General features: G+C 42.2%; 2 pseudogenes; both read right to left on the bottom strand.

Moving 5' to 3' along the window:
• Window positions 1-1,131: 1,131 nt before the first annotated feature.
• On the bottom strand, window positions 1,132-7,334 carry LOC125537955 (annotated as a pseudogene).
• A 305-nt stretch (window positions 7,335-7,639) lies between these two features.
• Window positions 7,640-17,487, bottom strand: part of LOC125537954 — a 64,758-nt pseudogene continuing 54,910 nt past the window's right edge.

Genomic DNA, 17,487 nt, shown 5'->3' with positions numbered 1-17,487 from the left:
CCGAAATTTTTGAATAATTTGGATTTGAACGCTCAAGGTCTAATAAATTAGCTTTGTTTCTCAATTTAGACCTGCCCTTACTCTGGCGTTGTGGTAACCATCTGTTATGCGCCTCGAGAGGTAGCTGGTTCGAGTCTTCCTTCCGCTTTTTTTTAGTTATTTTTGTTATTTTTCAGAATAGGCAGTAAAAAACATGAAAAAATGACGGCCAAAAAGAATCGAACTCGCGGACGTAGTCGAGGTACCACTGAGCTACTACCTCTTTTGTGAATGGCATCAGTTCAAGATTGTATTATATCTACTTTAAAATTGTTTATCTACTTTAAAATTGTTTGAATTCAAATCGTCCAAAATTTGTTTGGTATTTCTCGGTAACCGTGGTTACCTGGAATATCGCCCACCCACGAGAAAATTTGTTTGGGATCCAAAACCTTGGTTGTAGCTCCCTCAACCGTACTTTGCAGGTCCATCGACAGCACAACAACGACTCATATTTTAGCCTGTGTGCGGTTGCAGCAGCAGCCAGGGACAGCGGTGTTTAGCGCTAGGCATGCGGGGGTGAAGACAAGGGCGAGATGGATGGTTCGCAATAGCTGGATAAGGTGTTTGGTCGCTGGTTGAATGGATAAGAGTGTCGGTGGGGAGCCCAAGTCTGGCGAACAAAGTAATTAAGATGAAGCATTTTCCTGATTTTCTTAACCTGGAGCTTTTACCATCTCTTCATCGCATCAACTTTGACAGTAGCATCCAGTCAAATCTTTGTTTCTATGTATTTTTAACTCTATTAAAAACTACAAAAATTGAAGCACCGGCAAGCCTTTTGTTAAATCTTATATTATCCACAGTAGGATATCTAAATTCAGTTATGCTTTAATCTTAAAATCTTGAGAAGGCAATTTATTTACCTTGGTTTGTTATCTTGTGTTATGCGCTACTAAATGATATGATCCTATCTAAGATGAGAATATGCATCGGAATGGGGCAATTTATTGTCAAAGAAAGTCATGTAGTACCTTGCTGTGATTATTAGCCTATTGTGATACTCAAAACCTAACAATGAAAATGTTTTATGACTGAAAGTTTGACGTGATCTCAAGTATGATTTGCTAATGTTGGTTACAGGATCTCCAGCCTGACAACAAAAGAAAGGGATGTTGCCCCGTTATCGTCGTCATCCTCACGGTTAGTTACATGATCTCAAGTCATCCTCACGGTTAGTTTTATGATTTTCTGAATGTTTTTTGGAGTCACAAACATTTTATGATTTATTTATATATGTTTTCAGTACTCGTAACTTTTTGAAATTTGAATTTTTTGTAAATCCCAGATTAATTTAAAGAAGGAAAAACAGAAGCAAAAAAGTGAAAGAAAAAAGAAAAAACAGGGGGCGTCACGACCGGCATATGGACCGCCCCTGCAAATTCACAAACAATTTATGATCTATCTATATATTTTTTCAGTACTCTCAACTTTTTGAAATTTGGATTTTTTTGGAAATCCTGGATTAATTTAAAGAAGGAAAAATAGATTGAAAAAATAGAAAGGAAAAAGAAAAAAAGGGGGCGTCACGACAGGCATATGGGACGCCCCTACAAATTCACAAGCAGTTTATGATTTATCTATATATATTTTCAGTACTTGCACTTTTTGAAATTTGAATTTTTTGGAAATCCCGGATAAATTTAAAGAAGGAGAAAGAAAAAGCAAAAAAAGAAGAGGGGCATCATGCCCGGCATATGGGCTGGCCCATTATGGCCTGCTATATATAGCACATTTTATGATTTACTAGCACATATGCCGCAACGGCGAGTTATTTCTTTGCGAGAAGCAATGGGAGAGATAATTGATTTGTCCACCAAAAACGATCTCCATAGCGGTATGATAGAGAGGAGTTGTGGTCTTCTCGCGGGTCATGTTTGTCCCGTGAGATCTTGATATTGGTGGGGTTAGTTGGAGTGGCGGCAACCATCCAGCTCATGCCTTTTTTTCCTCTGGGTCCGCCTCTATTTCGGGGTTGTGTCTGCCTCCTCATTTGGTGGCAACGCGGTGACCTTCAGGGCACGGTTGTTTTGACCACTCTGTCTGATGATTGCGTAACCGGATGGATTACTAATTGTAGCGCATAAATCCTGTTTTATTAGCATATTTAGTGCATAGCCATACATCATTGTCCCTTCTTTATTAGGGTTTATTCTTTTTGATTATTTTAGCACTAACGTGCCCACAATTTTTTTATTCGAGCCAAACCAGCATATTCTCTTTTATTGGCCCAAGAAAAAAATTTCTCCTCGGACGACCCAGTAGGGGAGTGCGGCTAAGGCTCAATATTGCCTGTGCAATGAAACAATTTTTTTCTTGGGCCAACTGCGCAGGGGCTACTATATGAAGCTAGTTACATAAAATAGCGCGCGAGACGCACATCAGTTCGTGTATGGGCCAACACACTGGTAGGCTCGAAGACGACCTGTGTTTGTAAGGCGCAAAAAAAATCCAAAAAATGATGAGTTGAAGGATCAAAATCTTGACCTCAAAGACCCGACTATGTGCTGCTAGCTACTCCAAGACACGAGTCCTACCAAACAATGGCCAACTCAAAGATTTAAGATCATACTCCAACGTCAGATTGGTAAAAAATTTACTTTAAAAAATATACGTTTACTGGATATTCTTGGAAACATGAATAATTTTGAAAATCCCAAACATTTTTTTGTCATTCTTTACATTTTTTTAGAATTACACAACAAAATTTGAAACGTTTGAAATTCATAATTTTATTTGAAAACATGAACCTTTTATAATAACATGAATATTTTTTGAATTTGTGATTGTTTTTGCAAAAGGAAACACATTTTGAACACTCGGAACAATTTTTTGAAATGTGTTTCTTTAAACTCGGACATTATTCTGAATTTGCGATCATTTCACTAAAACATGAATATTTTTCATATTTAGAAATTTTTTAAAATGCTACTTTTTTGGAAAATCTCAAATAACTTTGGAAAACACAAAGAAAAAATGTTTTTTTTTAATCTGAACCAACATTGGAAGGAGTACAAAGATCTAATGTTCTGAATATTTCGCAAAACGTAATGTATCTTAAAATTTTCAGCATTTTATTAAACAAATTATTTTTTCTGATGTTATGAATTAAAAAAAAATTAAATTTACTAAAAAAGGGAGAAAGGAAAATAAAATTGAAAGGAAAAAAGGAAAAAAGAAACATGAAAGAAAAAGAGAAAGAAACGAAAAATGAAAAATTGAAACATAAGACAGAACAAAAAGAAGAAAATGGTTCAAGACAACTTGAGCACGCTATACGAATTTGCGACTATTTTGGAATGAGAACAAAGATTTAATTTTTTGAATTTTTTTTCAAAATGTAATATATTTCAAAATTCTGATTTTTTTAATTGAATTTTTTTGATATTATGAACTTTTTTGCAAGGAAACAATAAAAGGGAGAAAGAAAAATAAAATTCAAAGGAAAAAAAGGCAAAAGAAACAGAAAAGAAAAAGAGAGAAATAGAAAAAGAAAATTCGAAACATAACTCAGAACAAAGAAAAAGAAAACGGGTCAGCCTAGCTTAGTGGCCATGTGCGAATTTGCTGCTATTTGACGCGTGCAATAAATAGAGTTTGCTATTTACATGGGCACGAAAATAAACAGGCTAGCTTTGCTGGGCCACACTACTGGCGGCCCATGTATGAAATTCGGGCGTTTTTCCTTTTCTGATAGAGAACGAACAAAAAATTAGTACCACCTCGAATAGAAAAAAACTTTTCGATGGTGAACGGATGAAAAAATTGGAGAAACGCACCTTGCTTTATTAGTAGGTATAGATCTATATATATTTTTAGTACTCACAACTTTTTGAAATTTGAATTTTTTGGAAATCCCGGATAAACTTAAAGAAGGAAAAACAGAAGAAATAAATGAGAAAGAAAAAGGCAAAAAAAAGAAGAGGGGCTTCACGACCGGTCCATCACGGCCTGCTATATATAGCAGAAAAGGGGATAAAAAGGGATTCAGCAGGAATAAAAAGGGCCAATCCGATGACCGATGGCTTCATGCTTCTAATATATGGTGTGTCAGGATCTATAAGAACCCAATCCAGCGGCGTTTTTGAAAAAATCAAATTGTTTTCTTTACTTTTTACTTACGGGTGGCATAGTGGGTAATTTATGGCAATCTTATGACGGACGACCAGAAGCAATAACCCCTTTATTATTAGGTAGAGAGGTAGAGATACCGTATGTGGAAATGCTCACTGTTATTCCATTTTCGGTCATCTCATGAAATATTTTCCTTGCAGCAACAATTCTCCCAGAATGAAATAACCCATCCAGTATGGTCTCATATGTAACAGTACCGGGCTTAATTCTTTTACTTGCCATTTGTCTAAACAGAGTCAAACCACATCGGTCCTTTTTTCTAGAATAGCCACTAATAAGAGTATTATATGTAACCACATTAGGCTCGCCAACTGATATCATGGAATCAAGCACTCTGAGTGCTTCACCCATCTTGCGGACTAAGCAATATCCGTTAATTAATGAACCGAGTGTAATGACATCTGGCCTCTCACCCATGTCTATAACCAAGTCAAAGATAGCATGTGCATCCATAACCTTCCATCTTTGCATAAACTATTTATTATTGAGCTGAAGAAGACAATGCTAGGACGAGGCATACCTTTGTTCATCATTTCAGAAACTAGCTCCTTGTCTTTAACCAGATCACCATTTAAACATAAACCCCTAATTAGGGAGTGATAAACAGCTGTGCTGGATTGAACTCCCGTGGCAATCATCTGACTAAACTTGCCCATGGCATTGGTCAATCTAGCCATTCTAGAAAGTGCGGCTATTATAGTGGAATAGGTGACTACATCGGGACTTATTCCTTTTCCCCACATTTCTGTAAATATGAGCATAGCTTCATCCATCATCCCATGTTTAGCATATGCATCAATTAATATGTTGAAAACATAGCAGTCGGCTACAATACCGCTGCTTTCCATTGAATTACAGAGATCAATCATATCAGCAAAGCATCCTTCAGTAGCATACCCATGAAGCAAAATGTGGTATGAGACGATATCCAGTTTTGTTGAAAGATCGTGGATGTCGCCTAGAGGGGGGGTGAATAGGCGCTTTTAAAATAATTACGGTTTAGGCTTGAACAAATGCGGAATAAACCTAGCGGTTAATTTGCTAAGCATAAAACCTAAAACAACTAGGCTCACCTATGTGCACCAACAACTTATGCTAAGAAAGATAAGTAACTATGTGATAGCAAGATATATGACACGAAACAATATGGCTATCATAAAGTAAAGTGCATAAGTAAAGGGCTCGGTAAGAGATAACCGAGGCACAAGGAGACGACGATGTATCCCGAAGTTCACACCCTTGCGGATGCTAATCTCCGTTTGGAGCGGTGTGGAGGCACAATGCTCCCCAAGAAGCCACTAGGGCCACCGTAATCTCCTCACGCTCTCGCACAATGCAAGATGCCGTGATTCCACTAAGGGACCCTTGAGGGCGGTCACCGAACCCGTACACTTTGGCAACCCTTGGGGGCGGTCACCGAACCCGTCAAATTGCTCGGGGCGATCTCCACAACCTAATTGGAGACCCCGACGCTTGCCCGGAGCTTTGCACCACAATGATTGAGCTCCGAACACTAACAACCGTCTAGGGCGCCCAAGCACCCAAGAGGAACAAGCTCAAGGGTACCAAGCACCCAAGAGTAATAAGCTTCTCAACTTGCAACTTCCACGTATCACGTGGAGAACTCAAACCGATGCACCAAATGCAATGGCAAGGGCACACGGAGTGCCCAAGTCCTTCTCTCTCCCAGGGAGGAAAATGAGAGGAAGAACAAGAAAGAGAACACCAAGAACTCCAAGATCTAGATCCAAGGGGTTCCCCTCACATAGAGGAGAAAGTGATTGGTGGAAATGTGGATCTAGATCTCCTCTCTCTTTTCCCTCAAAAACTAGCAAGAAGCCATGGAGGGATTGAGAATTAGCAAGCTCGACAATGGGGGAAGAACACGAGCTCCAAGGATAAGGTTCAATGGGGAAGAAGACCCCCTTTTATAGGAGGGGGAAAATCCAACCGTTATGTGCTCAGCCCGCACACGAGCGGTACTACCGCTCAGGCGGAAGAAATAGGGAACATAAGCAACAAAACATGAACCTTGGGACGGTAGTATCGTAGGAGACAGCGGTACTACCGCTGGGTTAGGCGGTACTACCGCACCCTTCGGCGGTACTGCCGCGCAGAACGAAGGGTAAAGGGAAAGAGGGAATCGGGGGGTACTACCGTGGAGGAAGGGCGGTACTGCCGCTAAGGAGCGGTACTGCCGCACTACTGCCGCGGCGAGGTACCGCACAATCCGACACAGAAAAAGACCCCTCGAATCGACGCGGTAGGGACCTGGTAAGCCAACGGTAGTACTGCTGCGGAGTCACCGCCGGTACTACCGCTGCGGAGCGGTACTGCCGCTTGTGACTCCTCAGCGGTACTACCGCTGGGTACCACGGTACTACCGCTGGGACCCTGACAAAAACCACACTCAAGAAAACCAGAACTGCCATAACTTCTGCATATGAGCTCCGAATTGAGCAAACTCAAGCTTGTTGGAAACAAGACGACGAGTAGCATCAAAACAGCGACTGGTTATAGTAAGAAGAGGCAGGGGAGGTATGCCTAACAAAAAGAGGAGAGAAACCTCCAACCGAGAAGAACCGGCAAAAACCTCCAACATCGAAAACATCATAGAAGATGCGAGCGAACTCCGTTTTCGATGAACTCGAGCTTGTCACCAAGATGACCATAAGCTCCAAAACTCACAAAGAGAAGAACCAAACAAGAACCAATAAAGATGATGCAAGGATGCAATGGTTTGAGCTCTCTATGAACGATACGATCAAGCTACTCATTGAGATCCCCCCTTGATAGTACGGCAATCGATCCTATAACCCGGTCTCCCAACTACCATCATGAGACCGGTAAAATAGAAAACCTACCAAGGGCAAACCTTTGCCTTGCACATGGTCCACTTGAGCTAGATGATGACGATCTTGACTCCCTCAAGTTGGACCACCTTTCTTGATTGTGTTGGCTCGATGAAGACTAGTTGATTGCTCCCCCATACTCCACTATGGGTGAGCCTTTCTTCCGCACATCTTCACAAGTCCATTGTCACCACAATGGACGGCAAGCTTCAAGCATTTGATCTCTTCGTGATGCTCCACTTGAACTTGCACACCGCAACCTTTCTTGATTGTGTTGAGTCGATGAAGACTAGTTGATTGCTCCCCCATACTCTACTATGGGTGAGCTACTCTTCCGCAACCTAACCCCACAAAGAACCCTCACGAAGACCATGTGTTAGTACACAAAGCGTAATTGACAATGCTTACCATACCATGGGATCACTTGATCCCTCTCGGTACATCTTCTACGCTTTGTGGGTTGATCAACTTGATTCACTCTTTAACTTAGTCTTGATCAACCTCTCACAAGACCAATCTTTAGGTAATTCCTTGAATAGCACCTTGGTCGACACAAACTCTCCTTGAAACCAACACATGTACTCCAAGAAAAGCCTATGGACAAAACCTTCAAATATAACTCAAGGCAACCATTAGTCCATAGAGATTGTCATCAATTATCAAAACCAAACATGGGGGCACCGCATGTTCTTTCAGTGGCCCTTGGCAGTCATGGATTCAAAAAATTCTGCAGCTTCTTTGCTTCTTCCAAGCTTGCAAAGGGAGGCCAGGAACGAGTTGCAAGTAACAATATCTGGTATAAGACCCCGGCCTGTCATTTCTCTTAACAATTTAGTGGCCTCTTTCAACCGCCCAGATGTGGAATATCCATTGATCATGCAAGTATATGTCATTGTATCGGGCTGAGCACCATTAGCAACCATCTGCCAAAGGACTAGCTCTGCCTTCTCCATTGCTCTGGCCTTGCACAAAGCGTCAATAATCGAGATATATGTCACCACACTGGGCGCAACACCTTGCTGCACCATTTCATGGAATAGATTGCATGCCTTGCCTGTTTCGCCCTCCTTAAAGAGGCCATGGATGACCGTGTTATATACCACCACATCAGGGAAGCAGCCACCTCCTTCTTTCGCGATCATCTGGAGCAGTTCGAGCGCCCGTTGGCTCATGCTATAGTCACAGAAGCTCTTCAGAACAATGTTGTATGAGAAGGCATCAGGCACGCAGCCGAGCTCAGACATCCTATGAAGCAGCACATTCATAGCCTCGTCCGTCCTTTTCGCATAGCAGAGGCACTTGAGGAAGGTGTTGGCGATGATCTGGTTTGTCTTCAGGCCTTTCCCGAGGAAGAGGCTGAATAAGGTAAGCACTAGCTTCGGGTGACGCACACGGCAGCAGCAGTCCATGAGGATGTTGTAGGTGCAAAATGTGAGCTCCGCCACCTACGGGCCGGCTTCCTCTCTGCATACACGGTTGAAGAGAGACAATGCCAGGGCGGGGCCATCCCTGATGCAAGCGCACGGGCGAGGGTGGCAAGAAAGTCATTCAGGGGGCGGTGGTGGATCAAGGTGGCCTTCCGTAGCAATTAGTTGAGCAAGTTCTGTGCGTCTTCGGGCCTGAGCATCCCGGCGCGTACGCGCTTCGTGGCCGCGGCAAAGGCAGCATGTGGGGACCAGGAGCGTGAAGGCAATGACTAGGGGTGGAGGTGGAGAAGGAGTTTCGGCGGAGGAGGTAGAGGTGGGTGCTACCTCTTGAGCATTGCGTTGGTTTTCCCTTAAAGAGGAAAGGGTGGTGCAGTAAAGCAGCGTAAGTATTTCCCTCAGTTTTTGAGAACCAAGGTATCAATCCAGTAGGAGACCACGCGCGAGTCATCTCGTACCTACACAAACAAATAAGAACCTCGCAACCAACGCGATAAAGGGGTTGTCAATCCCTTCACGGCCACTTGCAAGAGTGAGATCTGATAGAGATGATAATAATAAGATAAGTATTTTTGGTATTTTTATGATATAGATTGAAAGTAAAGATAGCAAAATAAAATAGATTGGAAACTTGTATGATGGAAAATAGACCCGGGGGTCATAGGTTTCACTAGTGGCTTCTCTCAAGATAGCATAAGTATTATGGTGGGTGAACAAATTACTGTCGAGCAATTGATAGAAAAGCGAACAATTATGAGAATGTCTAGATATGATCATGTATATAGGCATCACGTCCGTGAAAAGTAGACCGACTCCTGCCTGCATCTACTACTATTACTCCACACATCGACCGCTATCCAGCATGCATCTAGAGTATTAAGTTCATAAGAACAGAGTAACGCCTTAAGCAAGATGACATGATGTAGAGGGATAAACTCATGCAATATGATATAAACCCCATCTTTTTATCCTCGATGGCAACAATACAATACGTGTCGTTTCCCTTTTTGTCACTAGGATCGAGCACCGCAAGATTGAACCCAAAGCTAAGCACTTCTCCCATTGCAAGAAAGATCAATCTAGTAGGCCAAACCAAACTGATGATTCGAAGAGACTTGCAAAGATAAACCAATCATACATAAAAGAATTCAGAGAATATTTAAATATTGTTCATAGATAAACTTGATCATAAACCACAATTCATCGATAAACACACCGCAAAAGAAGATTTCATCGAATAAATCTCCAAGAGAATCGAGGAGAACTTTGTATTAAGATCCAAAGAGAGAGAAGAAGCCATCTAGCTACTGGCTATGGACCCGAAGGTCTGAGATAAACTACTCACACATCATCGGAGGGGCCATGGAGTTGATGTTAAAGCCCTCCGTGATCAATGCCCCCTCCGGCGGAGCTCCGGAAAAGGCCGCAAGATGGGATCTCTTGGGTACAGAAGGTTGCGGCGGTGGAATTAGGTTTTCGTGGTGCTCCTGGATGTTTGTGGGGTATATGGATATATATAGGAGGAAGAAGTAGGTCGGTGGAGCAACGAGGGGCCCATGAGGGTGGAGGGCGCGCCTAGGGGGGTGGGTGTGCCCCCTGCCTCGTGGCCTCCTCGATTGTTTCTTGACGTCCACCCTAAGTCTCGTGGATCACGTTTGTTCCAAAAATAACGCTCACGAAGGTTTCATTCCGTTTGGACTCCGTTTGATATTCCTTTTCGGCGAAACTCTAAAATAGGCAGAAAAACAGCAATTTGGGCTGGGCCTCCGGTTAATAGGTTAGTCCCAAAAATAATATAAAAGTGTGAAAATAAGCTTATTAACATCCAAAATAGATAATATAATAGCATGAAACAATCAAAAATTATAGATACGTTGGAGACGTATCAAGCATCTCCAAGCTTAATTCCTGCTCGTCCTCGAGTAGGTAAATGATGAAAACAGAATTTTTGATGTGCAATGCTTCCTAACATATTTCTCAATGTAATTTTTCTTTATTGTGGCATGAATGTTCAGATCCGAAAGATTCAAGATAAAAGTTTAATATTGACATAGAAATAATAATACTTCAAGCATACTAACTAAGCAATCATGTCTTCTCAAAATAACATGGCCAAAGAAAGTTATCCCTATAAAATCATATAGTCTGGCTATGCTCTGTCTTCATCACACAAAATATTAAATCATGCACAACCCCAATGACAAGCCAAGCAATTATTTCATACTTTTGATATTCTCAAACTTTTTCATCCAAAATAGATAATATAATAGCATGAAACAATCAAAAATTATAGATACGTTGGAGACGTATCAAGCATCTCCAAGCTTAATTCCTGCTCGTCCTCGAGTAGGTAAATGATAAAAACAGAATTTTTGATGTGCAATGCTTCCTAACATATTTCTCAATGTAATTTTTCTTTATTGTGGCATGATTGTTCAGATCCGAAAGATTCAAGATAAAAGTTTAATATTGACATAGAAATAATAATACTTCAAGCATACTAACTAAGCAATCATGTCTTCTCAAAATAACATGGCCAAAGAAAGTTATCCCTATAAAATCATATAGTCTGGCTATGCTCTATCTTCATCACACAAAATATTAAATCATGCACAACCCCAATGACAAGCCAAGCAATTATTTCATACTTTTGATATTCTCAAACTTTTTCAATCTTCACGCAATATATGAGCGTGAGCCATGGATATAGCACTATGGTGGAATAGAATGGTGGTTGTGGAGAAGACAAAAAAGGAGAAGATAGTCTCACATCAACTAGGCGTATCAAAGGGCTATGGAGATGCCCATTAATAGATATCAATGTGAGTGAGTAGGGATTTCCATGGAACGGATGCACTAGAGCTATAAGTGTATGAAAGCTCAACAAAAGAAACTAAGTGGGTGTGCATACAACTTGCTTGCTCACGAAGACCTAGGGCAATTTGAGGAAGCCCGTCATTGGAATATACAAGCCAAGTTCTATAATGTAAAATTCCTACTAGTTTATGAAAGTGACAACATAAGAGACTCTCTATCATGACGATCATGGTGCTACTTTGAAGCACAAGTGTGGAAAAAGGATAGTAACATTGTCCCTTCTCTCTTTTTCTCTCATTTCATTTTTTCTTTTTTTATTTGGGCCTTCTTCTTTTTTTTGGCCTCTTTTTTTCGTCCGGAGTCTCATCCCGACTTGTGGGGGAATCATAGTCTCCATCATCCTTTCCTCGCTGGGACAATGCTCTAATAATGCTAATCATCACACTTGTTTTTACTTACAACTCAAGAATTACAACTCAATACTTAGAACAGAATATGACTCTATGTGAATGCCTCCGGCGGTGTACCGGGATATGCAATGAATCGAGAGTGACATGTATGAGAAAATAATGAATGGTGGCTTTGCCATAAATACGATGTCAACTACATGATCATGCAAAGCAATATGACAATGATGAAGCGTGTCATAGCAAACGGAATGGTGGAAAATTGCATGGCAATATATCTTGGAATGGCTATGAAAATGCCATAATAGGTAGGTATGGTGGCTGTTTTGAGGAAGGTAAATGGTGGATTTATGGTACAGGCAAAAGTTGCGTGGTAGTAGAGAGGTTAGCAATGGTGGAAGGGTGAGAGTGCATATAATCCATGGACTCAACATTAGTCATAAAGAACTCACATACTTATTGCAAAAATCTATTAGTTATCGAAACAAAGTACTATGCACATGCTCCTAGGGGGATAGATTGGTAAGAAAAGACCATCGCTCGTCCCCGGCCGCCACTCATAAGGAAGGCAATCAATAAACAAATCATGCTCCGACTTCATCACATAACGGTTCATCATACGTGCATGCTACAAGAATCACAAACTTCAGCACAAGTATTTCTCAAATTCACAACTACTCAACTAGCATGACTCTAATATCACCATCTCCATATCTCAAAACAATCAAGTATCAAACTTCTCTTAGTATTCAATGCACTTATATGAAAGTTTTTATTATGCCTAAAAGCAAATTGCTATGTTGTTCTAAAGGACTCTCAAAATAATATAAGTGAAGCATGAGAGATCAATTATTTCTATAAAATAAAACTACCACCGTGCTCTAAAAGATATAAGTGAAGCACTAGAGCAAAAACTATATAGCTCAAAAGATATAAGTGAAGCACATAGAGTATTCTAATAAATTCCAATTCATTGTTGGGGAACGTAGTAATTTCAAAATTTTCCCTACGCACACACAGGATCATGGTGATGCATAGCAACGAGAGGGGAGAGTGTGTCCATGTACCCTCGTAGACCGAATGCGGAAGCGTTATGACAACGCGGTTGATGTAGTCGTACGTCTTCACGATCGACCGATCCTCAGTACCGAATGAACGGCACCTCCGCGTTCAGCACACGTTCAGCTCGGTGACGTCCTGCGAACTCACGATCCAGTAGATCTCGGGGAAGAGTTTCTTCAGCACGACGGCGTGGTGATGATGTTGATGAAGCTACCGCAGCAGGGCTTCGCCTAAACACCGCTACAGTATGACCAAGGTGGATTATGGTGGAGGGGGCACCGCACACGGCTGGGAGAGATCTTTGTGATCAACTTGTGTGTCTAGAGGTGCCCCCCGCCCCTGTATATAAAGGAGCAAGGGGGAGGCCGGCCGGCCCTTGTTGGTGCGCCAGGAGGAGGAATCCTCCTTCTAGTAGGAGTAGGATTCCTCCCTTTCCTACTCCTACTAGGAGGGGAAAGGAAGGGGAAGAAAGAGAAGGAAAGGGGGCGCCCCCCCTCTCCTAGTCCAATTCGGATCAAAGAGAGGGGCGCACTTCCTGCCCTAGGCCGGCCCCTCTCTCTTTCCCTTATGGCCCAACAAGGCCCATTAGCCCCCGGGGGGTTCCGGTAACCCCTCCGGTACTCCGGTAAAATCCCAATTTTACCCGGAACTCTTCCGATGTCCAAATGTAGGCTTCCAATATATCAATTTTTATGTCTCGACCATTTCGAGACTCCTCTTCATGTCCATGATCATATCTGGGACTCCGAACTACCTTTGGTACATCGAAACATATAAACTCATAAAACTGATCGTCACAGAACTTTAAGCGTGCGGACCCTACGGGTTCGAGAAGTATGTAGACATGACCGAGACATGTCTCCGGTCAATAACCAATAGCGGAACATGGATGCTCATATTGGCGCCTACATATTCTACGAAGATCTTTATCGTTCAAACCGCATAACAACATACGTTGTTCCCTTTGTCATCGGTATGTTACTTGCCCGAGATTCGATCGTCGGTATCTTAATACCTAGTTCAATATCATTACCGGCAAGTCTCTTTACTCGTTCTGTAATACATCATCCCGCAACTAACTCATTAGTTACAATGCTGGCGAGGCTTATAGTGATGTGCATTACCGAGAGGGCCCAGAGATACCTCTTCGACAATTGGAGTGACAAATCCTAATCTCGAAATACGCCAACTCAACAAGTACCTTCGGAGACACCTATAGATCACCTTTATAATCATCCAGTTACATTGTGACATTTGGTAACACACAAAGTGTTCCTCCGCTAAATGGGAGTTGCATAATCTCATAGTCATAGGAACATGTATAAGTCATGAAGAAAGCAATAGCAACATACTAAACGATCAAGTGCTAAGCTAACGGAATGGGTCAAGTCAATCACATCATTCTCCTAATGATGTGATCTCGTTAATCAAATGAAAACTCATGTCTATGGCTAGGAAACTTAACCATCTTTGATTCAACGAGCTAGTCAAGTAGAGGCATACTAGTGACACTCTGTTTGTCTATGCATTCACACATGTATCAAGTTTCCGGATAATACAATTCTAGCATGAATAATAAACATTTATCATGAAATAAGGAAATAAATAATAACTTTATTATTGCCTCTAGGGCATATTTCCTCCAGTCTCCCACTTGCACTAGAGTCAATAATCTAGATTACACAGTAATGATTCTAATACCCGAGGAGCCTTGCTGTTGATCATGTTTTGCTCGTGGAAGAGGCTTAGTCAACGGGTCTGCAACATTTAGATCCGTATGTATCTTGCAAAAAATATATGTCTCCCACCTGGACTTGATCCCGGATGGAGTTGAAGTGTCTCTTGATGTGCTTGGTTCTCTTATGAAATCTGGATTCCTTTGCCATGGCAATTGCACCGGTATTGTCACAAAAGATTTTCATTGGACCTGATGCACTTGGTATGACACCTAGATCGGATATGAACTCCTTCATCCAGACTCCTTCATTCGCTGCTTCTGAAGCATCAATGTACTCCGCTTCACATGTAGATCCCGCCACGACACTGTTGGGGAATGTAGTAATTTCAAAATTTCTCCTACACACGCACATGATCATCGTGATGCATAGCAATGAGAGGGGAGAGTGTCGTCCACGTACCCTCGTAGACCATTAAGCGGAAACGTTATGACAACGCGGTTGATGTAGTTGTACGTCTTCACAATCGACAGATCCTCAGTACCGAACGTACAACACCTCCGAGTTCAGCACACGTTCAGCTCGGTGACGTCCCGTGAACTCACGATCCAGTAGAGCTTGGGGAAGAGTTTCGTCAGCACGACGGCGTGGTGATGATGTTGATGAAGCTACCGTAGCAGGCCTTCGCCTAAACACCGCTACAGTATGATCGAGGTGGATTATGGTGGAGGGGGGCACCGCACACGGCTGGGAGAGATCTTTGCGATCAACTTGTGTCTTGGGGTACCCCTGCCCCCGTATATAAAGGAGCAAGGGAGGAGGAGGCCGGCCCTAGGAGGGGCGCGCCAAGGGAGTAGGATTCCTACTCCTAGTAGGAGTAGGTTTCCTCCTTTCCTAGTCCAACTAGGAGAAGGGGGGAAGGAGGGGAGTGGAGAAGGAAGGGAGAGGGGGGCCGCACCCCAAACCCCTTGTCCAATTCAGACTGGGCTTGGGAGGGGCGCGTGCCACCTCCTGGCTGTTGCCTCTCCTTCCCACTAAGGCCCATTAAGGCCCAATACTACTTCCCCGTATTCCCGCAACTCCCCGGTACTCCGAAAAATACCTGAATCACTCGAAACCTTTTCGATGTCCGAATATAGTCGCCCAATATATCAATCTTTACATCTCAACCATTTCGAGACTCCTCGTCATGTCCCCGATCTCATCCGGGACTCCGAACTACCTTCGGTACATCAAATCACATAACTCATAATACAAATCGTCACCGAAACTTTAAGCGTGCGGACCCTACGGGTTCGAGAACTATGTAGACATGACCGAGACACGTCTCCAGCCAATAACCAATAGCAAAACCTGGATGCTCATATTGGCTCCCACATATTCTACGAAGATCTTTATCGGTCAAACCGCATAACAACATACGTTGTTCCCTTTGTCAACAGTATGTTACTTTCCCGAGATTCGATCGTCGATATCTCAATACCTAGTTCAATCTTGTTACCGGCAAGTCTCTTTACTCGTTCTGTAATACATCATCCCGTAACTAACTCATTAGTTACAATGCTTGCAAGGCTTATAGTGATGTGCATTATCGAGTGGGCCCAGAGATACCTCTTCGACAATCGGAGTGACAAATCCTAATCTCGAAATATGCCAACCCAACAAGTACCTTTGGAGACACCTGTAGATCACCTTTATAATCACCCAGTTACATTGTGATGTTTGGTAGCACACAAAGTGTTCCTGCGGTAAACGGGAGTTGCATAATCTCATAGTCATAGGAACATGTATAAGTCATGAAGAAAGCAATAGCAACATACTAAATGATCAAGTGCTAAGCTAACGGAATGGGTTAAGTCAATTACATCATTCTCCTAATGATGTTATCCCATTAATCAAATGACAACTCATGTCCCTGTCTAGGAAACTCAACCATCTTTGATTAACGAGCTAGTCAAGTAGAGGCGTAGTAGTGACACTCTGTTTGTCTATGTATTCACACATGTATTATGTTTCCGGTTAATACAATTCTAGCATGAATAATAAACATTTATCATGAAATAAGGAAATAAATAATAACTTTATTATTGCCTCTAGGGCATATTTCCTTCAGTATCCCACTTGCACTAGAGTCAATAATCTAGTTCACATCGCCATGTGATTTAACACCAATAGTTCACATCACCATGTGATTAACACCCATAGTTCACATCGTCATGTGACCAACACCCAAAGGGTTTACTAGAGTCAATAATCTAGTTCACATCGCTATGTGATTAACACCCAAAGAGTACTAAGGTGTGATCATGTTTTGCTTGTGAGAGAAATTTAGTCTACGGGTCTGCCACATTCAGATCCGTGTGTATTTTGCAAATTTCTATGTCAACAATGCTCTGCACGGAGCTACTTTAGCTAATTGCTCCCACTTTCAATATGTATCTAGATCAAGACTTAGAGTCATCCAGATCAGTGTCAAAGCTTGAATCGATGTAACTCGTTATGACGAACCTTTTTTCACCTCCATAATCGAGAAATATATCCTTATTCCACTAAGGATAATTTTGACCGCTGTCCAGTGATCTACTCCTAGATCACTATTGTAATCCCTTGCCAAAAATAGTGTAGGGTATACAATAGATCTGGTACACAGCATGGCATATGTCAGTGTCAAAACCGGCGCATCTCGGGTAGGGCGTCCCGAACGGTGCGTCTAAGGCGAATGGTAACAGGAGGCAGGGGACACGATGTTTACCCAGGTTCGAGCCCTCTTGATGGAGGTAATACCCTACGTCCTGCTTGATTGTTCTTGATGATATGAGTATTACAAGAGTTGATCTGCCACGAGATCAAAGAGGCTAAACCCTATAAGCTAGCCTATGGTATGATTGTATGTTGTCCTATGGACTAAAACCCTCCGGTTTATATAGACACCGAAGGAGGCTAGGGTTACACAAGGTCGGTTACAAAGGAGGAGATATACATATCCGTATTGCCTAGCTTGCCTTCCACGCCAAGTAGAGTCCCATCCGGACACGAGACGAAGTCTTCAATCTTGTATCTTCATAGTTCAACAGTC

This window comes from Triticum urartu, chromosome 2, assembly GCF_003073215.2.
Source record: "Triticum urartu cultivar G1812 chromosome 2, Tu2.1, whole genome shotgun sequence".
Classification (NCBI taxonomy): Eukaryota; Viridiplantae; Streptophyta; class Magnoliopsida; order Poales; family Poaceae; genus Triticum; species Triticum urartu.
Note: the sequence above shows the minus strand (reverse complement) of the source record. Positions and strands in the feature narration are given on the sequence as shown.